The sequence below is a fragment of the Ambystoma mexicanum genome, chromosome 1q (assembly GCF_040938575.1).
Source record: "Ambystoma mexicanum isolate Mex_15411 chromosome 1q, UKY_AmexF1_1, whole genome shotgun sequence".
NCBI classification, from domain to species: Eukaryota; Metazoa; Chordata; class Amphibia; order Caudata; family Ambystomatidae; genus Ambystoma; species Ambystoma mexicanum.
The window spans coordinates 1,404,972,845-1,405,000,650 of NC_090922.1; the positions used below are offsets into that span (position 1 = coordinate 1,404,972,845).

The window sequence follows — 27,806 nt, forward strand, 5'->3', positions numbered from 1 at the left end:
GAGATGGGTGGAGCTGGAACAGTCGCGGACCCCCCTGCCTCTGCGATTTCTGCCACACATCCCGCCCCCCCTCAGGTCCCATGGGGGAGAGCTCCTGCTTTCGACCAAACACACCCTTAGCACTTGGGACTGGGCGCTGAAACGAAAGGGAGTGCCAAGAGGACTGAGCCCACACTCCCCGGTCTTTCTCAACCCAATGTTCGCACCGGGCATGCATCCCCGCAATTTCCAAAATTGGACCAAAGGCGGGCTAGAAACTATAGACCAGCTGTATGCAGGGGAGAAACCACTCACTTTCGCGCAATGTAAGGAGAAGTTCCAACTTCGGGAATGTGACAGATTTACTTACATCCAACTACGCCACTGGTGCTCACACCCCCAAACCTTGCAAGCAGCGACCCGTCCTCCCACTGCCCTGGAACTTACCCTAGGAGACCTTCCGACCCGCGGCAGCGTATCCACCCTCTACAGACGCTTCTTAAGCGACTTCTTAACCACAAGAACCCGATGTATGGCCCAATGGGAAGCGGACCTGGGCACCCGATAGAGGATCAAACCTGGGTGGACATATGGACCCGGACACATACCGCATCCACCTGCATCACCAACAGAGAATGCGCATACAAAATCATGCTGCGGTGGTACTATTCGCCCCTCAGACTCCACCATATGAACCCCCAGATAGACCACGCTTGCTGGAGAGGATGCGGCCTCCCTGGCTCTTTCTTCCATATGTGGTGGGACTGCCCGAAGATCCGACCATTCTGGAAAGCTTGTCTAGAGTCTATTTCGCTGATTACCGGAACAATGATTCCCTTGAAACCAGAACCGATCCTGTTAGGAGCTCCAATTCCCGGGATCTACCCGCGCTCCGGACCCAGAGCGAAATTATTGACTCAGTGCCTACTGGCAGGAAAAACGGTGGTGGCCCGAACCTGGAAAGCTCCGGAAGGCCCCCACATTGCCCAATGGTGGACCAAAGTATGGGACATTCTGATAGCGGAGAAGGTAACGGCAGCACGAGCGGGGATGCTACATCGCTTTCGGAACATCTGGGCCCCAGTCCTGGAATTTGACCAGCGCTTCCCCGCCCTGACCTATAAGCCCGCCAGAGCCCTCTGGATAGTGGCGAACCAGGAGAGCCCGGAGGAAGACTCATGACCGCTGAGGCTCCAGCCGGACCGCCCAGGCGGGAGGAGCCCGCTGGCAAAGACTGTGGGACTGATAACCCAGGGAGGAGGATAGAGAAAGAGGACACAGGGGGGGTCTAAAGACTGGGGGTCAACTTGCTGAGATAATCTGTGCATATAATGTCTGTAGTTATCATTCTGCCTTGATTTAAAATAAACAAAGTTAAAAAAAAAAAAAAAAACAATCTGGTTAATTTCAGACAGGAATTAACATTTTTGCACAGTGTTACACGTGTTATATTTACTATCAATTGTTTTGAACCTTCCATTCATTTTTGAATTGTATGCTTTTGCGCAATCTATTGCTTATTATTGTTTTTAACTTTCCATTGTTGCTCCCGTAGAGAATTGTACTTATTTAAGTATTTTTGCACACATTAATTGTTTTATTCAGCCATTTCCGAGTGTCATTTTAACATTGCAAGTGTTCAGATCCGTATTTTTCGCTTGTTTGAGGAGGGAAGGTTGGATTTGAATTGTGTTTCTTATTCCTCATTCCTGATTACTTGCTGCTTCCTTACATCTATTTAGAATTGATTTTTTGTGAGTTGAGAAATATTTCAGGGGGTAATCATAACTTGAGTGCTATCTTTCCAAAAGCCCAAAGTTTTTCTATCCTCAGGTGTTTTCTATCTGTGTGGCTAAAGGGTGAATTTAAGTGCATTGCCTATTCCTATTGTAATATCATCACATTGGTGATTGCTGCCCCATATTAAAAAGTGTATGATTTCTTTGAATTTTAAATAAATAAATATATAATATTAAAATAAATATTGCCTTTACCCACCAGCCTGGTTCCTGGTCCATCGTGACCCGGGGTATTTGAAAAAGGGGTGTGATATGAGTGGTGTATCCCTCAAATATTGAATCTATATATATAGCATAATAAGCATTTCATTTGTGCGCTGCATACTAGGCTGAGACCAGGGTGTATCGCCTGATTGAAATACTTAACATTAGCATGTGAGGGAAATCATTGATTCACCAAAACCAAGTCATGTGTTTTGAAATGTAAGGCTTAAAGATAATGCGGTTTATTTTTAATTGTGCGCTATGAAAACCTTTGCTCATACATTCAAAATATTTTACTTTTCCAAAGACAATGGGCCTCATTATGAGCATGCCAGTCCGGTAACAATGGTGCCGGTAAGCCTACCTCCAAGGGCTCGTGCTAATGTCATATGTTGTGACCATGTGACTAACTGAATAGTCAGTGGATGCCAACTGACTCCTGCCTGCTGTGTGTGATTGCTGCAGCGCAATGCTGGTGCTGCATAGAAGGCAGAGAGCCTGCTAGTGCAGGACCATCTCCCCAGACAGTGTCCCTTGAAGGCAACGCTGTCCCTGATGTCCCACACTGTATTGGCAGAGCACCTGCTGATGCCCCTGCTGGGCAACTCCGGCTGCATTGGCCGTAATTGGCTGGGTGCTCATGTCTATGAGCTGCCAGGATGCTCCTTGTCTTTGTGTCCCAGCAAAGGCGTTCCAGGATCCCGGTGCCCTGTGGGTCCAGGACGTAACAACCGCCTGCATCTGATAAACTGTCACCCAAATTGCAAAGTAATTCGTGATTGATGACAGATTGAATAATTTAGGCGTGTCTCTACGTTTCCAGCTGGCACAGGTTTTTTTTATTTCTGCGAAATGCAGGCACATACAATCTTGCTGAGGTTTCTGTCAAAACTACTGGCAAATTTCCCTGAATTTCTCTGTCTTAACAAGTTGGTTTAAAGTTGTGCTATGGATAGAAAATGACTCTGCTGTGAAATGGGATTTTGGAGTGTTTGATGAAATTAGTGCCTTTAATGTTCTAGTGCAGCGATAGAATTATCCTGGGAAGTCCTCCCTCCCTCAGGGCCATTGGGAGTGATGCGGGATCCACGAGAATGAGTCTGCACTAGCAGGGAGACACCATGCTGGGGACATTTGGTGCGAGGGTGAGCGAATAGTTTAGCCTGAGAAAGAGAAGGCAGCTGGGTGGCAAGTGTCACGTTGCACAACGTGGGTGCAGCACCAATCGCCCCGAAAGGAAAGGGAAGACCAGACCCTGCTGGTGGATCCTCTCTGGCCACGGCCCTCTGTGAAGAGGGTGCTCGTGCTGCCAGCAGATGGTCGGCCCACAACCCCTGTGAGTCTGGCAGCCCCCTGTAGCATCCGCCGCCATGAGGGAAGAAAAGGACATCAAACAGCCACAAGAAGAAATGGAGCAGCGGCAAGAACAAAAGGGCCTCCCACCTGCGGACAGCGGTGTGCTGCCCCCAGGGGAAACAATGAGGAGGGGGATGCCTGTCCCCGAAAAGAAATGGAGCGGCCGCCGGAACAAAGGGAGAGTAGCCCATGGCCCCTGCAGGCAGCAGTGACATCCTGCATGTGCCACCAGAACCCCTGCTGGTAACCCGGGCCACCAGGCGGTCAAAAGAAAGTACTGCCTGATCGTAGTGGGTGAAAAAGTAGTGGGGAATGTAAAGGACACCGCTGCAAAGTGAGTGCCCCTCCTGCATGCTACAGGACGGGCCTGATTGTCCCCACGCCGTCAAAGCACCCACAGTACACCCGAGCCATCCAGCGTTGAACAATGACCAGCTCCGTCTCAGAGTGGAGTAAAGAAGGAAAGGGGAAAACGAAAAATAAACAAATCATCTATTCTGGTGCCCCTTCATGATCCCGGGCTGCCCGGCGGTGACAGTACCTGCTGCTCCATGTCAGAGCTAAGGAAGGAGAGGCGCTGCATGCTGGCAAAGCGATCCCATGCCAGAGGTGAGTGTGTGGCCAGCCCCCCTGCAAGCTAGCCAGTCGGCCATTGTGCTGCTGGACCCTCATGAACCCGGGTCAATGTGGCGGTTTAAAAAAACTAAGACGCTATAGTGTTCCAAAGCGCCCCACATCAAAGGTAGTGTTAACAGCTGCAACAGCCCCCAGCATAGGGCCACCCTCTGGTGAAATTCCATGACAGCATTATTGAAGATCAAAGAACAGGCCCCCTGCCTAGTGATGATACCGGGGCCTGGATGGAAAGTAAAGTGTTCCAGACCAGCAAACATCCCACCCTACTATAACTGGGGGAAGTGTGGCTATCATGGAAGGTGCAGCACAGTGGGAGTGCCCATGCACCATCCAACACTAGCAGGGTGGTACCAACAGCCCCTGCCTTCAGGGAGAGGAAAGGTGTGCCCCTTTGCTATGGGCAGTGTCCTGCCCATGCTCCTGCCTGGGGGGAGAGGAATGAACAGCAAGTTGCCTCAAAGCCAGCCATGTGTGTCACCCCTACCCACGTATCAAGCAGCAGCCCCAGTGTCACCCTGCCACTGGTGTGCGCCCTCTACTGCTGGCAGTGCAATGCCAACTAATCCTGCCTGGCGGAGCTGAACAGGAGAAGTGGCCGTAACACCCTGCCACCAGTGAAACCCCACCCCCAGTGTCACCCTCCCATTGGTGGGGGCCCTCTGCTAATGGCAGCTTCCTGCCCACCCTGCTGCCTGGGAGAGGGAACTGTGCAAGGGCCACATCGCCCTGCCACTGGTGTGCGCCCTGCCGGGCCCACCTTCCATGAACCATGCCGGTGTGGCCCTAGGTATGTTTTCTGCCACCCCTGAACTGGGATATCAACTGCCCCATCAACAAGCAGAGACTTCTGCCTGATGGAGGAGAAGAAGTGGCCAAGACACCCTGTCATCTGTGTCTAGCCAGCTAACGTCTTGCATCCCTCCCTTCCATCTGCTTTTCACTGAGAGTGAGGTCCTGTTTCCACCCTTCTGGCATCTGTTGTTTCCTGCACATGTGGGGTTTGTACCTGGCTGCCGAGCCCTCCATTAGGTAGTTGTGCTTTCTGTGCATTACTGCACCTCCAGGGGAATTACTGAACCTTAAAAATTTAAAATTGAAAAAAGAAGAAAAATGTAAATTGCTTAAAATTGTTGGAGAAACACTTTTTTATTGGGCATATTCATCGTGCTGCCGTTTTGTGAGCTTTTGAATACCTGAAGCTGCCTTGCTATTTGCCACTATTGCCTGCTTATTTGACTGATTTTTGGCCCTTCCAAGATGGCCACCATGGTTTTATTTGTTGTGTAGGCAGGCTGACTGAACTACCTCTCATTGTACAGCGCTCCCATTGGTTGCTGTGTGTTTTCTTCCATCCAACCAGGGACCGACAGTCATTAGCTGGCCCTCTCATCAAAGACCCACTTCTAAGGCCCCTGTCTGATCCCTGTCCACTTCCAGAATGCTGATTGGGATGCTCTCTGCTCCTTAACCACAATGATGCTGCCATCTCACTCCTCCAAGAAATCCGGACTGCCTTGACATTGTCCCTTCCAGAACTATGGGTTAGTTCCCTCTCCATCCTTCTGGACTCACTCCGACCACCATCAGTGCTCTTTCTGCTTGTTTCGCCCATGTTGTCATCCTGATGCGCAGTTCTTCTTAAAACCCTTTGCTAACATCTGAATCCCTGATTGGAAAGTCAAGTCTTGCTGTTGTTGCTTTTTGCTGGAAAGTCAAATCTTGCTGTTTTTGCTTTTTGCTGGAAAGTCAAATCTTGCTGTTTTTGATTCCTGCTGGAGAATCAAATCTTGCTGTTTTTGCTTTTTTGCTGGAAAGTCAAATCTTGCTGTTTTTACTATATTCTCAGTATTTTGCTTGTATACTGTTGCTTCTTTGTAACTCGCCAGCCCAGTGACCTCATCACTCTCTTTTGTCCCACACCTACCTGCCTTAGCCCCTCCAGTTTCTCCATCCTCTCCTCCCTTCCAACCCCATGGCGCTTTCGGTTTCTCTTATCTTTTCCAACTACTTTTCCATTGACTATCCTTCCCTTCTCACTATGTCTGGCAGGAAGAAGTTCAAAAAGGATATCTTGGCCTCTAACCCTGGTCTTCCTATCACCAACACCTACTCCAATACTTCCTCCAGACAGACCCTCTATGACATGCTCTTTGTCATTTCTTAAACAGATCTATGGACTCCTCATATGATATCTGTGCTCTGTCCTATCTACTCCTCTCCCATTAATAGTGGCACTCGCTGGGAAGTTCTCATAGCTTCCTTCGACTCCTCTAAAGTAATTATTAATGTCTACCTTAATGGCACTGTCATTGTCTAAGGCCCTCAGGCCAATCTCCTCCTCTTTGATAGGCGCTTTCCTCGCCTCATCAGTTTCCTCTCATTTCATGCTGTCCCCTCCTCTCCCCCCCTTGGCTACCTTGCCCTCTCTCTCCACCTCCTCCTCTGCGCCTTGTACGGGCTCTTTAACCTCCACAGGGCGTACCCCTCATCTGTACCCCTCCACAGAAGTTCTTTAAGGCTGGAAACCTTCTTCATCTTGCCACTCTCAACTCTCGCTCTGCTGTCAAACACTTCTCTGACATCTGCCACCTCCTTGAAGAACTAGACATTGTTGTTTTTGGTCTTATTGAGACATGGTTCACAGCCAGCTCTGTCACAAGCTTTGACACTCTCCTCCCTATGTGTAAAAGATCCGTTCCGCACCCAGATCCTCCTGGTTCAGTGGGGGGTATCCCTAATCTTTCCTGAGTGGATTCCTGCCTCTGTCATTCCCACTCAGACCTACTCCTCTGTTGAATGCCTTGTCCGTAGGCTCCCAATCTCTCCTACCCATTCTGTTACTGTGGCTACCTTCTACTGGCCTCCTGGTTAAATAACCTAATTTCTCTCTAAATGGTCTGACCTCTCCTCCTTCCTCCTCCTCCTCCTCCTCGGTGACCTCAATATACATTTAGACTCTCCTTGTTCCTCCTCTGTACTCTTCCATGGCCTCTGTGACTCGCTCTCCCTGTCCATCCTCCACTCTAGCCAGACTCACTCTGCAGAGCACACAATTGATGACTTGATCACCTCTGACCTCCCCCTCTCCATCCCTCTGACCACTCCTCTCTTTCGGAGTGATCACTCACTCCTCTCCTCTCATCTCTCCCTCTCTTCCCCCCAAGCCAAGCCTACCCCAACACTGCCACCTACCTTCTCGGACATCCTGCCCATGAAGCATGTGTCAGTTGACACTTTCGCTGCCACCTTCTTCCGCCCCTCCACGTCTGGCTGTCTCACATCCTGCCACATCGCTATCTCTGCTCTAATCTTCAATGTCTGATACTCTTGATGCTCTTGTCCATGTCATGAGGATCTGTTTGAAGTCCAAAGCCAAGTGCAATTCCTGGTATGACTCCGACCTAGCTACACTTAAACGTAAGTGTACGGCGGCTGAGAGGAAATCGAGGGCTTCTAGTTCATCCTCTAACAAACTGGCCTGTCGCCTGTTCCAAAGACAATACTGACTCTCTGTCCTCACCAAGAAGTGAGTCCACATTCAAGCTCGTGTCTTTGCGGCATCTAACAGCTCGGCCGAACTCTTTAAAATCTGCAAGGAGCTGGCCAACCCTGCTGCAGTCTCTACCCCTCCTGTTGCCTCCCAGGCTCTTCACAATGCCATGGCCTCTCACTTTATCTAAAAAAAACAGGACATTCTGTCCACCCTCTCCACCTCTCCCCCTCCTCTCCCCTCTCTGTCCGTGATTGCTGACACTCCTTCAGCCACCCCCACCCTCCTTCTCGTCGTTTCTTCTTTTCTCCCCTGATGAGGTTGCTAGACAAGTCCGATCTATGAAAAAGCCTTGTCAAAACAGGTTCATCCCTGTTCCTCTAAAACAATCGAGGACCACATTGACACCCGCGCTCCGGCCCTTGCTGATTTTTGCAACCATTACTTTACCTCAGGATCCTTCCCCTCCCCTCTGAAGCACTGCCTTGTGCATCCTCTTCTCAAGAAACCCACAGCTGATCCTTCTTGTCCAGCTAACTATCGCCCAATTTCCATTACTCCCTTTCTGGGCAAACTCCTGGAAAAGTTGGCCATCTCTCAGCTTAACCTTCATTCCAATTTTGTTGGTTGTCTCCATGACTTCATAGATGCCAGAAGCACAGAAACTGCTCTCTTGAACAGCTGTGAAGATCTTCTCTCCAACCTTGACTCTAACATTCCCCCTGTCATCCTCCTCGACCTCTCTTTTGCCTTCAACCCGGTCAACCAGACCATCGTGCTCAACCGTCTCTGTGATAACCTGGGTATCACTGATCAGTCTCTGGCCTGGCTGACCTCTTTCTTTTCTGATCGACCCTCCCAGGTCCAACTTGGGTCCTTCCTATCATCTATCTTCCTCTCTACCTGTGGTGTTCTCCAGGGGTCTAACCTCTCGCCCTGGCTTTTCAACAAATACCTGGCAACTATCGCCCACTGCATTGCCATTTTCTGCTCAGATTTTTAGTGCTACGCTGATGACACTCAACTCATTTTCAGGCTGCCCTCGACCACCTCCTCTCCCTCTCTCATCTCTGACTGCCGTTCATGATTGGTGTGCCACCAATGATCTTTGCCTGAATGCCAGCAAGACGGAGATCCTTCTCTTCGGCACACTCTCACCATCCTTTCCCCTCACTCTCTGGCCGGCCTCCCTTGGCCCTCCTCCTACGCCCACCTGCGAGGTTAAGAACCATGGGGTCATCTTTGACTCCACTCTTTCCTTCTCCGCCCACATCTCTGATGTCTCATAAAAGTCAAACTTCCTACTGTACCTCCTTAGAGGTACTCTGCCTTTCCTCTCCTTCCCCCAGAAGCTCATGGTCTCCCAAGCTCTGGTTCTTTCTAGGTTGGACTATTGTAACAGCCTCTTTCTAAATATACCTGCCTCTACTCTCCGCCCTCTGCAACTAATTTAGAACAGGACTGTGAGACTCGTCCTTGGCCTCAAGCCCTGGGATCGTATCTCTCCAGCTCTGAATTCTCTCCATTGGCTCCCAGTGGATGCAAGGATTACATTCAAAACCCTCTGCATTGTCCACAAGGCTTTTTGGGGTCTGGGTCCAAAATACCTTCAGCTATCCCCCCACAAATACCTCCCCTCTCGAGCTCTGGTGCGGTTTGTACGTCCTCCTACCACGTCTCGAAGACTGCCAACATCAAGGGACTGACTCAGCCTCTGTCTGGTGCAGCTTGGACACCTTATCACCTGCGTCTTGCTGCTTGCCCCAACATCAAGGGACTAAGCCGATGTGGCCCCTGCTGCCCCCAGTTGCGGCTTTACCGGCCTTTGAACTGTAACATCAATGGACCTGGACATGTGGTAATGACTATCCTGAACGGACACTGAAGCGTAGTGAACTGGCCTCCTGCAGTCCTGCAAGTGCTCGAAGTCTCAGTAGACATTTGTTGGGATGGTGGGGGCCTGCATGTAAATTATGTGCTTAAAGGGGTCCCAGTTAAATGGATGCAAAGCTGGGTTCCCGTAAGTTTGTAGGCATGCCCTAAATGGTGCCAGCAGTAGGAATATGGCATCATTCAGTGGTGGAAGGGCCACTAACCACAGGTTAATAAAGGGTTTTGTAACATGTGGTTGAACTGCCAACATTCCACCAGCGATTCGCCAACTGCAATTGTCACCTGCTGGTACTATTGAGAGTATGTTGATTTGTGTTGTATGTCTATACCTATTTGAGCCCCATGTGTGTAGCAGGGAGGTGGTCCGAATGATGTGTGTAAGTGCCAGGCTATTATGCAAGTCTATGCAAAAAGGACAAGCATACTCGTCCTTGGCACTTAAGGGGTTAATCAAATGAACGGTTTTACTCTCCAAAATATTGAATATTTAGATCATGTTTTCAAACCATAATTTCTATAGTGTAGCATATCTATTTATATATGGGCATTTCCGAAAGGTTCATCTTTTGGGCTTTTCTTAGATACCCAATTCTAGTAAATGTAATGCATAGGAGGGCGACCCTCTTTAACAAGCAGGAATAGAGGGAATAACATGTGGTACCTGCTGGAAAAGCAGAGAAACTGGTGTGCACATATTCACACCTACAGTAAAAGTATAACTAAACAAAAACACATCAAAGTAAAACCAAACAATTTCATTCTCGATATATTAACATGCGGTACAGTGGAAATCCCATCTGGTCAGTTAATTCCGATAGGTGTCCTGGTCACCTTAATGACAACGGTGACCTGCACATTTAAGAAAGCCCACGTGTTATTAAAAGCTTTGTCCAGGAATTAAATTAAGTTGACCTGTGCGAGGAGCTGTGCTTGGGTGGGGAAACTCTTACAATGCTGTAATTGTGCAATCACTGAAACCTACTTTGTATGGGACATGTAGAATGTTTGGTTTTATTTATTTATTTATTGGTACTTAAAGACCGGCTGCAGTATATTTTTTGTATCTGTAAACAAACCGGACATGTATACATTACATTAGAAGATGTTTGTATATGAACTGGATGCAGAAGTGTACTCTTTTTCTACCTATGCCATGCATATGAATGTCATGCATTTTGCCTGTTGGTCTGTGCGCTGTTATTGTTATTATATGTAAAACCTAATAACAACCTTAAAAAAAATTGTTGTTACATCATAATAATAAATAAAATAATGCACTAATGAAAACATAATAATAATGAATGTCAATCATTTCTGGAAGCCAGAGTGACCCCAGTGTCTTAAAGCAGTGCTGTAAGGGAACTTACCTTCATTCACATATACCAGAGAGTGGGTGGCTGTGCAGTAGCCGGCGAAGGTGGGCATATGCTTGGTAATACGAACATGATGGCACTGCAACTCACATATCCAGTGCCTTTCAAGTACAAAAGTATCCCCAGGACCTTTCCACGGGGACGGGAGGCCCTTGAGACAAAACATTCCTCCCCATTTCCCCATCCCAGCTGTATTTGAAAGAAGTGGTGGCTCCTCCATAATGGAAGGGTGGGCACCAACCTGCTGGCACCCCCACCCTTTATGGAGGAGCCGAGGATCCAGCCCAGTGTAAGCACTGAGCGCTCCCCTTTGATACCACAATGCAAGGCTGGGGCGTTTTTCTTCCCCACCCTTCTGTAGTGCATTGGGAATTTTGGCTGGGGAACTGCATGTCTGTATCTGCGAGGAGGAGCTCCTGCACCTTCCTGCACATAGACGAGCGTGGCACTTCCTTCCACATGCACACAGCATCCGCAGCATCTGTAAGTGCTTGCTTCTAGACTCCTGTTCGTGCTACCAGGAGCTGGAGTGCTGAGAGGAATGGTCATTTAAATAGGTTAATGGATGCATGTATGCTTGTGTAGAGTGACTCTATGATGAGGGGTGCACGTGTGTGAATGCATGCTGCTTGGGAATGTTGTTTAAATGTCAGTGCGGTGTGTGTTGTGTGTTTTTGTGCTGGGCCAGGAACCTAATTATGGCAAGTTTGGGTGTTGGGGTTTTACAACCACAGGATTTTAAAATAACCACCGGCCAAAATCAGCTCACCTTCCTAAGCGATGGGGAGCCCATGGGACATGCGTGGTATTTTTTACTGGGCATCAATGATAGATGTCTAGTAAGAAATACCTTGCATGCACCAGGAACCCCTCAGCGCCTCACATACACACATAATCACATTGATTATGTGCTTGTCAGGCACTGGGTGGCCCAAGGAACAGGGATGGCATTTTGGGTATGCCCAGTACAAAATGCCTTGCCAGTCCCATGGGAATCCCAGCACTTTCCATGCAATGTGTAGCCTGACTCCAGCACCCCAGCGCCTTTGCATGACTAGATAATTGAATATCTGTGCATGTGACATGCTGGGGACCCCGGAAAAGGCATGGGTCCACCAGTGCCTTGCATGCACAAAATTGATAATGTGTGTCTAAGAGGCACTTGGGGGCGCAAGGGGAACATCAAAGAATGGAATAACGTAGTCATACGCGGAGGGGCACTCCTATTTCCTAAAAACCTAAGTGATACGTTTTTGAATTAAGCAAAGATCATGTATGTTTATAGAATGAAATTCAATTACTTCTGGTGCGAGTGGGTATTATCTCATGGCCCTTGGAGAACAAATTAGAACAAAACACCCATACAACCTGTTGTTATCGAGTGGGGTCCAAGCAAGAGCTCCTAGTTTTCATGGATAGCATATAAACACATAAAATATGATTTAATAATTCAAACATTTTCCTTACAGGAGATTTCCTTCGGTGCACCAGTCCTAATAAAAAGTGCAACAGTTCTCCAAAACTCATAAAAGAAAGTTTACTTAAGTTTTCAACATAATAACAAACAGAACTTTCAATGTTGATGGTTCCAATTCAGCATCTAAATCGTAGTCATAATTGCTTCAAGCTAAGTGATTTTCTTACAAGCGGGCATCAAAGGTTTTACTTAGAAAAATAATTTGTTCTAAGACTACCAGATTCCTTTCCTTCAATACAATCTTGTGACCATATGTGGTCTTAATCAGAGTTCTAACATTCAGTTTATAACCGACGCATTTCGGATAACATATCCTGCATGAGGGCTTGTTTAATGCCGACATATAGTTGGTACAACTGTTCAAATTCATCTGTATTTCTGAAAACAATAAACATGGTCTATGTTTTAGTGTTTATGGTATAATTAGATTTACACTTCAATACATTGATGAATTGTCTTGGAACTTTAACAGTTTCAACTAACCTTCTTGGAGTCTTGTATCAATGGCAGTGTAATTCTGAATCTAGGGTCTCTTTTCACAATTCTCTTCACTTTATTTGTTAAGCGGCTTCACTTCAACACTACAGCTAAGTCAATGCTTAGTCTGGGATGCTGAGGGAAACCCTTATTGATATATTTTTAGGTCCAGTTCATGTACTCTGGATGACAACCCTTATATAACACCCCTCTCTTAGAATCCCCCTGACCCCACTGAGCCAAGAAGTAGGTCTGTTTTGCAAATGTAAAAGGTTTATTTTATAACAATATATATCTATCACACTTTTATAATAAATTAATATTGGATATCACACTTAAAATATGACCGTGATCAACAATGGATAATGTTCTACTGGTAAACTGATTTGGTTACTTAGAAGTAGTATAGAGGATGAGGTATGCTTTATGGTTTCAAGGAAATGCAAGGTGGAATAAATGCCGTACAGAAAATAAACTGATATGGTTTCACAAGAGATAATATGTTCACTTTTCCCCTGGTAGCAATTCACCCCCCCCCCCTATATGCAATGCAAGGAGATGGAAGTAACACACACAGTCTTCAGGAATACAATCAAATACAATACGGAATTCATTTCCCCCCCCAGCAAGCTTAGACAACAGGTATGCTTATTAAAACACGGGCAAGAGTGCTTTGTAATGTGGTGGCAAGGAAGTGAAAAATGCTAAAATTGCTTTTAATTCCATATAGGAGGTTCAGGGCGAGTGGTAGACACTTTAAATCAGTTCAGGTCAGCCCTAACAATGGTTCAGGGATGGTTATTAGGTTGCAAACGAATTTTAGCAGTTCAGGCAAAAGCGGCTATCTTTTTACAGATGACAAAATCAGGCCAAATCGCAAATCGCGGTAAAATTTGCGAGTGCGTAAATCGCGATTGTGGTAAAAGTATAAGGAGTTCGGTTCTAGGCTTGTTGTAAAGCTTAGATTCTAAGCTTTCAGAGGAAAGTTAAATCTCATTCCTAGGACAAACGGTTCCAGAGATACCGACGATTTTGTGAAGGTAGTTTTTCGAATTTAAAGTAAATTCAAAATGACAGGTGACAGCTTGCAGCTGCAGAATTGACAGGTGACAGTTGTGCAGCTTTGAAAATGACAGATGACACGATTTCTAGGAGGCTGTTCTAATTAGTTTAAAATAGTTTGGATTAGATTATTTTAACTAAGAGATTGGGTTCTGCACAGTTCTGGCGGATACTCACTCCTAATTTTGAAATGAATGGGCCTCGTCACGGATCTGGTCAACACGTCCAGCGGCGGTTCTCTCTGCTCGGCGGGTCAATAAGGCACCAGTTCTGCTCACAGCGATCCGGATCTCTGGTTCTGCTCACAGCGGTCTGGGTTTGGTCTGCGGTTCCGGCAAAAGTTCTTGGCAAAGAATTCAAACAGCTCGCTAGGCTGTTGAATAGTTTGGTTAGGTTTGCTGGTGCAGTGGGCCTTCTAGGTTCAAAGTTTTGTAGTCTATGGGTCCCAGGTTCTGGTCTCTGTCTGGATGGGATGTCGGCCGTCAAAATGCTATGCAGAAATGGAAAATTAATGTCTCTACCTGTCCCAGCAGTCTCTTTTTTTATGTGTTTTGGAAATGGGTGTGTGCGTGGCATAGCTAAGCCTGCCCCTCTCTACTTGTCATTGACCCAATTCTCCCCTCTCCCATAATTGGGGGACGGAAATGGATTGTCATCATGATGAGGTCTGTTTATGGGTCAGAGGATCCTCCCCTGGTCAATTAGCCCACACATCTATATTTGATTCAAATACATATTTCCCAGATACACAATTTGTTGAAATTACATGTACACATTATATATTCCTTATGGTCCATGCTTGTCCGCCTCTGATCTTCCTGGGGGCTTTTTGCACTTTTTGGTTGGTTTACCAATATCGGACATTTACCAAAAATTACACAAATGTGCGCAAGGAGTATGGACATTAATTGATGAAGTGTCAGATTTGTAACATGCAGACATTTGGAGTAAGACCCTATTTTCCGCTAGCAACCCCCCAGAATACACCACAGGGTCCTAACACCTTTTAAAACGTGCAGATAATCCTGACAAGTCCGTACTATGAATTATCCATCTTTTTTAAAATTATGCTCTGGCCCAGATGGGTGTGGTTTAGGTTCCAAAGCACATGTGGGAAGCTTCTGTCTGTCCCCGCCTCCAGCTCAGGTGTCTCCCAGAGGCACTTCTCCTCCCACTTCTCCCAAGAGGAAGCTATTTTACGACCCCCCCAATATAACATTTGCCTGAGCCCAGGACAGTGCTTTGTTCAACCTCCTGCAGGTGCCCCTCCCCTAATCTAACCAGAGAGGTGTCATCTCCTTTTGGTGGGGGCAGCAGGATGTAGCTAGGCCTGGGAAGAGTGGCTGAGCAGGTTTCTTCTGTCGGGGGTAGTTGTCAGGCAGAATTCAGCTAAATGTCACTTTAGTTCCCAGTTTAAATCAAACTTACAATTTTTACATATACATTAAATAATTACTTCCTTCAAGTCATTTCAGAATATAGTTTACATTGTATCCACCTCTTAGCAAGTCTTTCCTTGTCCTGGTTTGGGTTCATCTGTTCAGTTTTACACAAAAGTCTGGTGGTTTTAAAACGCCGGCTTTCTGATAGTGGTGAGTACCGGTATTGCATCCATTTTTGAGTTGTCTTGAATTTGACAGGAGATTTTTGCTTTTGTTTTGCTGGGCATCTTTACATTTGAGTGGTTATGTGGAACCCCCCACAAGAAGGTTGAATCTTTAGAGTGGTCTTGTGCCCATGATTTCAGCAAATTTTTGACATCAGTAAAACAGATTTTTTGAACAAAGTCTCCGGTCTCCACTATTAGCTATCTTGCGATGTTTGGAATGGACATTTGGAGCTTGCACTCAAAGAAACAGAGGTGATTTAAAAGCGCTTTTGCTCTGACAGGTGCTGCTATTTTTCCTTTGGCACCACCTTTCACCCCTGGTGCTTTTGGTATGTGCACAACTGCGCGGTTCTCCTGGACTCTGGGATGGAATGATGGGCGGCGGCAGCTCATCCCCACATCTACCCAGTCTATTGATTCAGCACTGCGCGGTTCTCCTGGACTCTGGGATGGAATGATGGGCGGCGACAGCTCATCCCCACATCTAACCAGTCTATTGATTCAGCATGGGTCAAAACCCTTCACATATTCTATAATGTGTAACCTACATGAAACAATACCAATCATCACTTTCAAGGGTAAACTCCAGTGTATGTAGCCATGTAAGCCTCTTGGCAAGTTTTAGAGCATATCTACCTGGACATAAATGCCGCAGTATCCAGCCATATATATTCACTTCTAGGTTCCCCAACTACTGTAGGAGTGGTGGAACTGGTTCTCTGTCAACCCGGGATTGACCTAGGAGACATACGTTTTTTTCTTCATATTTATATCATGTCATGTGCCAATCTAGCGGGCTTATATCTATAAGCGCATGATTTAAGAATATAGAAAAAATATAGAGAAAATTCATGCTCCAACTCTTCCCTTTCAGACTAGCCCTCTAATGCTGTATTCATTGTAAAACCACTGTGGCATTAACAAAGCGTCACGCTCGCCTGCGGGGCTCGTGCTGTGATCAATTCTATATCCATTCCAATTTTAATTGTGTTGGTATCATCATATGCACTTTGGGGCAGGAGATAAGTTGTCTAAGTATGCGCTTACCTCGCGGATGAGTTCTGTGTGGATTACTCGGCATGCAGAGGCTCGACAGTGAAAATCGCTCTGTATTGCAACGCGCTTAGATAAACATTCGGTAGCCATTGACACCATGCTCACGCGCTCAGATGTCCATGACTCCGTATGTCAACCATCTTGCTGGGGGATATTCGGACCTTCATAAGGCTTACCTCCTGAGAAGCTCGTATTCAAAATAAATCATCTCTGTACAGTGTTTCGTGAAGCTTCCCTCCCAAGAGGCTAATCTTCCAAATAGGCACATCAAAGCGATGACCCGTATGATTTTACATGGTATTGTGTGGCGAGGAGGTGGGGAAAGAAAAGACAGTTGTAGACAACGTCCTCATGTCCCCACCTCTCGTCATAGTATCAAGTCACTAAGGACAGCTGGTCAGTCGTGTTCACTGGGAGCCAGTGCTATACTTACAGGCAATTATAGTCTCTTACATGATGGGAGTAAACTAAACAGAATACATCCTAATGACACAATCACATAAGTGTTATTAAGGGTAATGTTAGAATACTTTCAACTGTATGTCTAATAGTCACACCTACTGCACCTTTCTTTCCCGAATCAGATTTATGATATTCCTGGTGGTGGATGTTCTAACCACCTGTCCAACTGGATGGCTCACAGTCTCACAAAACGAAAATTTCTCTTTTGATGATAGTCTCTAGGTACCTTAAAAAGGAATATTGGTATACCCAAATGTTCTATAGGTGGAGTTTGTAAGTTATAACATGGTCTGGTTTTTTACTCACAGGATAACACAATGAGCCTTTGCATGGATAATGTCACCAACTGTCTAACATGGTAGCACACAATCTCTCAAACTGAAGGTATTACTTGTTACCAGGTGCCTAAATGTTACTACTATGTGGGGTTCTGATAGGGCTACTTTGCTAGGGTCTATTGGATTATCTAGATTATCTAGATGTCTGGATGTCTCAAGATTCTTTTCCAAGAGATGGCTCACATCCTCCTGCTACTTTCAGGTTAGAGTATCATTTCCATTCCAGCATCACACCAAACTCCCCATATGCAATGTCTAGTGCAGAGTAATCAAGTCACGTAATTAGAAACACATTAAATGAAACTCACAGAGGGAGTCTAGTCTCTCAATCCATGTTATTTCTTTCTGTAAAGGTTTCTTATTAATATCTCCCCCTCTGCTGCTAGCCTTTACTTGTTCTAGAATTACACTTCTCATTTGTGCCATATTATGTCTTGCTTCTACGAAGTGGGTAGACACTGGTGACTTTAGGCTTTTAGTTCTTATATTGGATTTGTGTTCCGTACATCATGCTTTTACTTTGCGTGTAGTTATCCATACATAAAACAAGTCCACATGGACATTTCAACACATATACATAATTACTGGTATCACATGTGCACTAATGGTTTAGTTTAATAGCTTTTCCAGAGTATGGATGCCTGCTTTCATTCCCTTTAGTTTAGTTTAGTGTATTTATTTATATAGTGTGCCGAGCACTGGGGCCTCTGAGCGCGGAAGCTTGAGACAACGTTACAGGTATACAAAGATTACAACAACAGAGGTAGAAATCAACCAAGGTTTATAAAGTAAGTTGAATTTGCAAAAAAGTACAATCAATATACAAAAAAATACATGTAAGCGTGACACAATGTTGTCCATGGTCACAGCTTGGACAGGAGTGCAAATGGATAGAGATGTAAATTAGGCAGCGTAGTTAGAGGAAGGACAACTAAAGTATGTAAACAGAGGTGGTAGAGCTGGTAGTTTGTCAGTGCTTTTTGTCAAACAGCCAATTCTTGACTTTAGTTCTGAAGGTCCAGAGGGAGGGTTCCGTTCTGAAGGCGAGAGGGAGAGAGTTCCAACATTTGGCGGCCAGAACTGGGAAACTAGCTCCACCAGCTTCTTTGAGTTTGTATCTCGGGATGGTGAGGCGGTGTGAGTAAGGAGTTCTAGTCGGTCTATCTGGTTGATATTTAGTGAATTTGTCTGATAAATACTTAGGGGCAGAATATGACAGGCATTTATAGGTAATGACTGAGTTGCAGAGCAATATTCTGTCGCGCACTGGGAGCCAGCGGGCGATCTATCTGAGGCTGGTGATATGGCTGGATTTAGGGATACTTAATGCTGATCTTAGGGCCTTGTTTTCTAGGACTTGAAATCAATTCAAGTTCTATTCAGATGAGCCTAGGAAGAGAGTACTGCAATAATCGATCTTAGATACTACTAAGACCATGGCAAGCGTGATGCAGCTATTAGGCGAAAGAAATGCTTTGCAAGCATTGATCAGTTTGTTTGTATAGGCAGTTGTTGATGCAGTGGCACACACTTGTTTCTTAAGTGAGAGGGTGGAATCAAGGTATACTCCCAAGGTTTTCATTTCCTTAGCCACTTTGAAGGAGTTCCCATCAATATCGAATGCCGGGTATCCGGGGTCAAGTTTGTTTATTCTTATTTGTGAGCCGACGATCAAGAGATATGTCTTCTCGTCGTTGAAAAAAAGATTATGGGTTGCGTTAATCCGTTTAGCATCGTCTTCATAACACCCAGTCAGCATGATGAAAACTTGGGCGTCATCAGCGTACTTCGTGTATGTGACACCCAAGTTATCATGACGGTCAAAGAGTAGCTTTGTGAAGATATAATAAAGCATAGGGGAGACACAAGAGCTTTGTGGAACCCCAGAGTGGATGGGGATTGGGTCAGCTGAGGCCGATGGAGAGAAGACCCTAGTGGTTCATTTGGATAGGAAGGACTGAATCCAAATAGAGGCATTGCTGGAGAAGGCACCGGCTGAGGTCAAGTGATCTGTGAGGATTTGGTGATTGACAAGGTCAAATGCCGCAGAGAGGTCCAACAGCAGGAGGATAGTTAAGTTACCACTGTCCTTGGCCTCATCCATTTGGATTTTGTATCACAATGTTGGCATTTCAAGCACGTTATTGTGCCTTTATCTTTTGTTCCTGGTGTTTGCTTCTCAGTGAATTCAGCCCTGACCAGTGTGTTATGAAGTGCCTGGCTATTACAAAAAACAAACATAGACATGTCCGGTAGGGATCTCTGAAGAATTGGATCCATCTTTCATTTGGCCATTTTTTCTTTATTATCTTTTTGATTTTACCACTTTGTATTGAGTGGGTGGTAACATACTCTGAAGATTTTTCTCCTACTTTTTGTTGTGTTTTCAACAAGGACTCTCTTGGCATCCTTGCAACTTTCTCCACTACTTGCTCTGTGATCTTTTTTTGTATTATCTCTGTTGAAACTTCAGCTTTAATGTTCCTACTTGTCTCTTCTTCTTCAGAGATATTTTTTCACTACCACATAAATTGACTGATAGGGACACTATCTATCGTCCTTATAGGATGGAACCTAGTCGCCATTAATAAACTGTTTCTATCTGGGGGTTTCGTAAAAATACAGGTATGTTGCTCTGTCTCTGTGCTGTAAATCTGTGCTGTAAATCTCTACGTCAAAAAATGTGTTTGGACTTACTCTGTTCGGTGGTGAATTTAATGCGTGAATGCATCGAATTCATCATCTGAAAACATTCTTCCAGTTTCTTCTCAAGGAGAGCAGGCATGGCATTTGGTACTGGGCGTAGATGCCTGGTACATCATTTCCACATCTGTCACCCAGTACCTGCCATTATCTGCCCGCTTGGACCCCAGCACCAGGCACATATAATAGCATTCCTAATGAATATGATTTATGTGTGAGGCGCTGGCGCACCGTATGGCCGGCATTGCATTTTCTACTGGGCATCCATAAGGGAAGCATGATAAGTGTTATTATGTGGCTAGACTGGCATTTTAATGCCACCAGTATTGCCATTTCTTACGTGGCATGACGTATTTGGCATCATTGATCAAGCAAGAGTGTTATTATGTAGCTGCAGTGGCATTTTTATGCAGGCATTTTGTATTGGGCATCTTTGATAAAGCAAGCATGATACGCATTATTACGCATGAATATGTAGCTGGACTGCCCTTTTGGTGCTGCCAGTTTGGACCTGTTTTCATTCTGTGGCATTCATTGTTCATGGTAAAGCCAAATGGAGTTGAGGACACTGCCATATATTAGCAGAACAAGCGTGGACATATTCTCTTATAGCATCATTCCTGGCATTATTTCCAAAGTAATAATGAGTATGTTCTAATGTAGGAATACTGGCATAAATTGGTGCAACCAGCATTTAAAGGTAGGGGCACAGCCAGCGTAAAATATGTTGGATTTTTTTCATGAGTTTATCCTACATAAACAATGGCAAACTGTTATGCAATTTTTCAAAAAAGTGTGCTGTAAAATGCACCATATTAACCCATTAGTTTAAAAATGTTCTCGGGAGTTGGTGATAGAAGGATGAACACCCGGTGATAGGCTTGGCCTCCCATACTATGCTTGGTCGCTAAAGCATATTTTTGGGAAATATGTACGCCCTTCCAATAAAAGAAAATAGCGTTCAGCAACCACCACTGTTTGGAAGAACCTTCAAGGGCAAGCATACTTAATTTATTTTTTGCTCATTCATAACGCGCTTAATACCCAGAGGTTTCCAATCGCGGACCCGAAGATTGAACCTGTGTTGCTTCGTGTCGTCTTGTTTCCAAGGCGAGCATGTTGCCACTGAGCTATCCTCCCGGGACGATGTATAATGTCCCATAAGTTTGATTATGTATTTTAAGCAGCGATGTTAAACTAAAGGGCCCTATTTCACTTTTGCTGGATGCATCTACTCAGTACTTACACCTTCTCCGAGTCAGAAGGTGAGTGTATCTTTCTTTCAGTTGTTTCTTTTGAATTGATGTGGGGGACGAATCAGTTCTGGAGGTGGTCTTGTTAGTATGTCTTCATCAAAAGTATTGAACAGTGACTCTGCCTTTGGCATAGCAACCAGCAACACTCTTGACCACGCCCCCTCTACCCCATCCCCTACTATCATTGTTTAGGTCTTAAAGTCCAGTGTGGTTGTGAAGCAAGGCATGGGAAGAGGGAGAAAAAAGGTCAACGTGGCATTGCTGCCAGCCTGACGGGTTTTGCGCACTGCACTTTTATCTATGTTAGAGTATCACTAAGACCTGAACTGGCCCACAGGGCCACGCCCGACACTCCGCCCTAATAGGTCAGTATTTGCCTATTACGTGTACGAAGCCAGCCTTTGTTTTACCAAGCCAGAAGTGTTTCACTTTCCATTGTACTTTTAAATCCACCTAAACTTTCCCATAAATGCGACTGCAGCCAACACTGTAGGTTGCATTAAGTCACAAATGTCGGTCACTCTACTGCCCGGACTATTTAATGTTCCAGTCAGAGACCGTCACTACTTGACATCGCCCTCAAGATTCATCCTGTAAAATGCAAGGCTCCACACGACTGGGATCCCTATGCATTTGCAAGCAGAAATCTCCTGTACACAGGCAGGCATGTAGCATGCTGTGCTGTAGGATGGGAGCGATGATCAGACTAAGAACTCTAATCCACCACTAGGATGATGAATATATTTTAAGTGCAGTGCGCTTTTCTTCTAGGTACTGGGACCTCAGAGAGTCTGGCTTCTTACTGATAAAAGAGCAAAGTTGTAAGTTCCATTGTTGAGGTTCGCTTTCTGCTATGTTCTGGGGTAATCCGGTCTACAGGGAACTCTGGAGATTTCCTAGTGGGCCTCTGCATCCTGGGCCTCTTTTGTCTGGTTACTTATTTTATTTTCAAATGTTTGCATAGGAAAAGGTTGGGGCTTGTTGAAAAAGTGTAATATGGGGCTGGGCTGTGTAAGTGCCCTTGTTAATGTTAAAGGTATTTGTACCGTGCCCCGCCCCCAACGGAATTGGTCACCAGGCGCTCAGGCGGATCTGCAAACAAGAAGATGTGGTGGGGGGGTGGTTAGTCAGGTGGAGAGGAAGTAGGAAAGTGAAAGGGTGATGTCCTGTTGGCAGCTTCATTTCGGATTTCACTGTGCGCCGAGCTTGGGTGCGGATATCCGATCGATGAGAGACCTCATGTGCTGTTGGTGTGGCTTATGTGTTGGTTGTTTGTTGTTTCGATGTGGTGAAGTGCGTGTGGTTTGCTGTGTGAGAGGGTGGTTGTGTGGATTTTCGGGTGATGTAAATATGCAGAAGTTTGAGCTTTTGGGTTAGTGGGTTATTTAGGAACCCAGGTTCCCTTCCTATCCATTCTTGTCGGTGATCCATTGCTGCCTGTATTTACTTTTCAGGCCAAGCTATTATTGACATATCATCCTTCCCCTTCCATCCTGCTCTCTCCCTGCTCATTCTATGGTATGTATCTAGCTCTCTATCTTTCAATTGCCTGTTTTTACTTTTCAGGCCAAGATATTATTGATATATCATCCTTCCCCTTCCATCCTGATCTCTCCCGCTCGTTCAATGGTATCATTCTAGCTTTCTATCTTTCAGTTGCCTGTGTTTACTTTTCAGTCCAAGATATTATTGGTTTTTGGGTGGGAAAAGTATGTAGCTCTTTGAGGTGTTGGGTTAGTGGGTTATTTACTGACCCGGGTCCCTTCCTATCTATTCCTTGTCAGTGATCCACTGCCAGGCTCGGACTGGCTTATAGGGCAATAGTCCCATGGCCAAACCAAAAATGCAAAATGCTTGAGTGGGGCAGTTTTTTTTTTCAAAGTAGGGCACTTTTTGGCCAATGTGGGCCAGTTTGATGAGAAACTTCACTATGCGGCTAATAGTTTTGACCAGTGTTGCTTAGTAAATTTTCTTTAAAATGTACAATTTGCATCACATTTTATCAAAAGCCTCCCCCTTGGGTACTATTCAAACAGTGTCAAAAAAGGAATGGCATCCCACTAACAATTGTGGGCAACTTTTTCGTTGCTGCCCGAGACAATTGAATTCCCCAGTTCGACCCTGCCCATTGCTGCTTGTAGTTGCTTTGTAAGCCAAGATATTTTGACATATGCTTCCCCTTCCATTCTGATCCCTCTATGATATGATTCTAGATTTCTATTTTTCAATTGCTAGGATATGCCCGCACATTGGTCTTCCCTTACTTGAGTTGATGGGCGGTAGCTTAGAGAGGCTGGGGGGGGTCGGTATCCTCTCTCAGATTTGTTTAGCTGTGTAAGTGCCCCCTAGGCATTCTTCCTAGTTACGGGGCAAAGGGCCAAGATTTGAGTTTTCTGAATAGGAAGTGATCTCTTGTGTTACACATGCTCTTTGATAGCTCATTCCAGGTTTTTGGGGCGAGGTGGGAAAAGGATGATCCTCCGAGTTTTATTTTGTTGTGAGGTTTTGGTTCCATACGGATGTTGCTGCTGGAACTAAGTGGGCTTGTGGGTGGCTTACATTTAATTTTTCTCTTAGGAACTCTGTGCTTTGGCCGTGGATTGCTCTGTGCGTTATGCACATTGATATGAACTTGATTCGCTGTTTTACTGGTAGCCATAGTAGCATTTTAGTGCGGGGGTGATGTGTTCTCTTTGAGGTAATTTGAGGAGCAATCTAACTGCCGCATTTTGTGTGCGTTGGAATTCTTTTACGAGTTGTTCTGGCATGCCCAGGTATAGGCTATTGGCATAGTCTACCCTGTACATGACAAGAGCGATAACAGTGTTTTGTTAGCAAATGACAGGAATGGTAGAATGCTTTTTACTACTCGCAGGAGAAATACACATTTCTTGAATACAGCATTTACTTGTGGCTCTAGGGTGAGTTTATCGTCAATCAAGACTCCCAGGTTTTTTACAATCGACGATGGTGCTGGGGTTGGGCCAAGTTCTGTTGGCCAGGGGATGTAGTGGTTGTCTTCTCTGTTTTTTGTGAAGATCATTATTTCTGTTTTGCCTGGGTTGAGTTTGAGGCAGTTCGATTTCATCGAGTTGCAGATTTCATGAGGCAGTTCTCCAATGCTGTGTTTTCTTCTTGTGCGTTTTGTATTTTGTAAACTATTTGTGTGTCATCAGCGTAGTTGTAACAGGTGAGGCCGTGTCTTTTAATGATCCAAATTAGTTGAGACAGATAGATGTTGAATAATAGTGGGGCGAAGGAAGATCCTTTCGGTACTCCACATGAGGACTCTCTTGGGCTAGATTTGAAAGGTTTGCTCAATATGGTTTCCGTTCTGTTTGTTAGGAAGGATTTGATCCATAATAAGGCACTATTGTTGATCCTAATTTCTTCCAATCTCATGATGAAGATGGTGTTGTCCCACTCTGTGTACAGCTGATGATATGGATGTAACTTATGCTCCCTTTTGGGCATTGCATTCTTCTTACTAGCATTTAGTACAGCGTTCACGAGGAAAAAAGGGGGAAAGGAATGACCAACAGACACCAATGATGCATTCACCCAAGGACTGGCCTTAGCCAGCCCTTCACTCGCATAGCAACAAGTGGGTACACAAACGTTTTTGTGGACACTCAATCAGGCACCCCTGAAAAATGGCCAAAAAAACTGGCCCACCCACATTGGATGTAACTTGGGGAGCTTAACGACTTTAAACCAGTTTAAGCTGAAACCAAGGGTGCCTTTGTGGCCTCAGAACTCTAGGCTAGGCCAGTAAAAGTGCCATATGTGTCTGCACATCATGCTTAACTTGGCAAAACGATTTCCCAAAACCAAATGGCCCAGAGAAGGGCTTAAAATAAATATCTATTAGTACTCCAATAGTGACCATGGAACTGCACTGAGCTACTTATCTGGTGAAAGTGTACAGAATAGTTGTAGTTAAACTAAATCGTAGCTTCCACTAGGCTACTCTAATACACACAGTCAGGTTTCTGGAATCACCATGGGTCAAAACCCGGGTGCTTAAAAACATGGCTACTTTGCTTGTCACATTGGCTAGTAAGGACAGCACACGAGAAGAAAGGTTACATTAGTAGATAGAATTCAGTAGAAGACCCCTGTGCCCCTGTGAGGAAGACATGATATCGAAGTAAGACAGGCACAAGTGATCTCAGTTCAAGTTTGTTTATTGAACTTTAGCAAGGGTAGGATAAACGCCTATCTAAAACTAAATCAAATAATATTGAATGCAGTCCTAGTGGAGTCTTGTCAACATAACAGGGCCTATACTAAAAATCCTATTGCCAAACCTTACTACTAATTAGCTTGGGGTCAAGTCCATGAAAACGAAAGAAGTGTTCACAAAATGATAAGTTAGGATGATTGGGCCGTTGGCCTCCCTTCAGCACGTGGCCAGGCAGTTCACTCACGCAAACACACATTCTGGCTTCTGCAGCACAAGGATCTAGTTCCATTTCCAACATCAGGGCCTTTTATGCCCAAGTCTCGTAAGTTATCAAAAGTCTCTTGATTCGGAATACCTGATGTATCAAACAAACAAAAAGTTCCTGTCTAGGTATTCAAGTAGGGCGGTTCAATCTTCACCCTGGATCCCCCTCAGCCGTGCTCAGATTCCTTTTATACCACAATCTTCACTTTGTATCCCCCTCTTCCGGGTTCAGATCCTCCTCTCCAATGCGTATAGAATATCTTTTCTTGGGTGACTCACGGTTCACCCCCGATCCCACTCAGCCAGGCTCAGATTCCTTTTGACAGACTCCCTCTGCCGGGTTCAGACCAATTGCAGTTCGTACTAGCTACAAAGACTTTTGAATGTGAACAGGGTTTAGCTTGACCCGCTGCAGGACCACTCGATTTCACAGTTCACAATTGTACACTCTCTGTTGGTTACCTTACAGAGACCTTCGAATGAGCACCCACGTGTTGCCAAACCACTCTGTATATGGTGTCTTTTCCTAGCCTCTCAAAGTTCAGTCACTCCGACTCATTGGCAGTGCTGTCTCTACAGGTACTGCTTTATTCGGAAAGGCTATCAATGAAGGCTTCCCTCAGCTGGGCTCGAGCCTTCTCTCATGTAGCACAGTTCACATCGAAGGATTCCGTCAGCTGGGGTTCGAGCCTCCCTTCACGATTCACAGCTCACTTACAAGGCTTCCCTCAGCCAAGCTCGAGCCTCATTTCAAAGTTCTCAATTCACAAAAAAAAGGTCTCCTAGTCACAGAAGGCACTGTGCTAATTTCCCTCCACCTTCACAGCTCCCCAAAACCACATTTTCTGGCAATGGGAGCTGCAGGATCTAACAGGGGAGGTTGATCCTCTCAGGGTCTCTCAACCTTGCACACAAAGACCTGGGTTTGCCTGCCTGGCCCAGGGGAGGAGTCTTGCTGTGGGCACCGCCTTGCAACCCCAGCTGCCCCTGGTATTGCCTTCTGGAGGTTCAGCTCCCTCTCCACAGTGCAGTCTCCTCTGAACTCACAGGGCCACTGCCAGGACGGTTTTCTCCCCCTTTAGGTCTCCCAGGGTCTCTGCTGCTTTTGTGGTCTTCCTCTGGCTTCTTGCACCTTCCTGCATACCAAACTCACTGAAAGTGTGCTCTCCTGATCCGCCTTTTATGCTGTGTAGAGGAGCAGCTGTGTGCATCTGCAGGAGATCCTGCCCCCTACCTCCCGTGAAATGGCGACATGAGATTTTACAGTGCCTAACACCAGCCATAATACCAATACTGCAGCAAGTGTTTGAAAAAAGATACCCATTGAGGCAACCCTACCAAATGTATCCTCGACGTGATGATAACCTGCAGGAGGAAAAACCTGAAGGAGTGTGAAAAGAAGCTAACCAATGAATTGATTATGTCATACATTAATGTGTAAGACATCTCGAGATACTGGCTAAAGATGATGTATAGATCCCGAAGGAACTAATGACGAAGTAAAGAATCGAGTGAGTTTCACAATATGAAAAAAGGAAGATTGCACATTCACAATGTGCTGCAGAAAATAACTGCTCAATAAATGTACTGTTGCTGAAATGCAAGATAGATTAAGTCATCATAGAAGCTGGCTACGAGTAGTGAATATAATGCAGGCAAGGCCACCATTGTATTGAAACTGGACATTGGTATCTTGAATTTAGTAGGCCAGAACCCATGAAGCTGGAAAAGGAAACTGTGTTGCAGCAAGAATAATAGGTTTGTGAAGCTGTAGGGCAAGGCTGCCTCACCTGGAGTCAAGATTCAAGAAGCAAGTTCAGCTATCTGTCCTGAAGAAGAACGTATGCAGGGGATGAACCTTTGTTTTGTATCGTTCATTTATAAAAAAATACATACATACAAACAAAATACATTTATACAAAATGAAAACCTCTCGCATTAGGGTGCAAGACAGAACACAAAGGATGCCAAACTTAATTCAATTAGAGCATTTAAAAGCTGTACAATAGACCAAATCGTGGTCTCCTTTCACGTAAGCCAACGATGGAAATAACGCTTTAACTTAAATTCCCAGACACGATAGAGAGTGCCCTCATTCCTGTGCATTCTCATAGACAAGTATATAGTTCAAGACCAAGTACAAAGACAATTTCATGGCAGAAGGCATGGACGATGAGAGATGTTGG

General features: G+C 45.3%; 1 protein-coding gene across 1 annotated transcript in view; it reads left to right on the forward strand.

Annotated features, from left to right (window-relative positions):
- LOC138548282 (vitamin D3 hydroxylase-associated protein-like) overlaps positions 1-27,806 on the forward strand; it is a 746,809-nt gene that overhangs the window by 80,734 nt on the left and 638,269 nt on the right. The window lies entirely within an intron of this gene.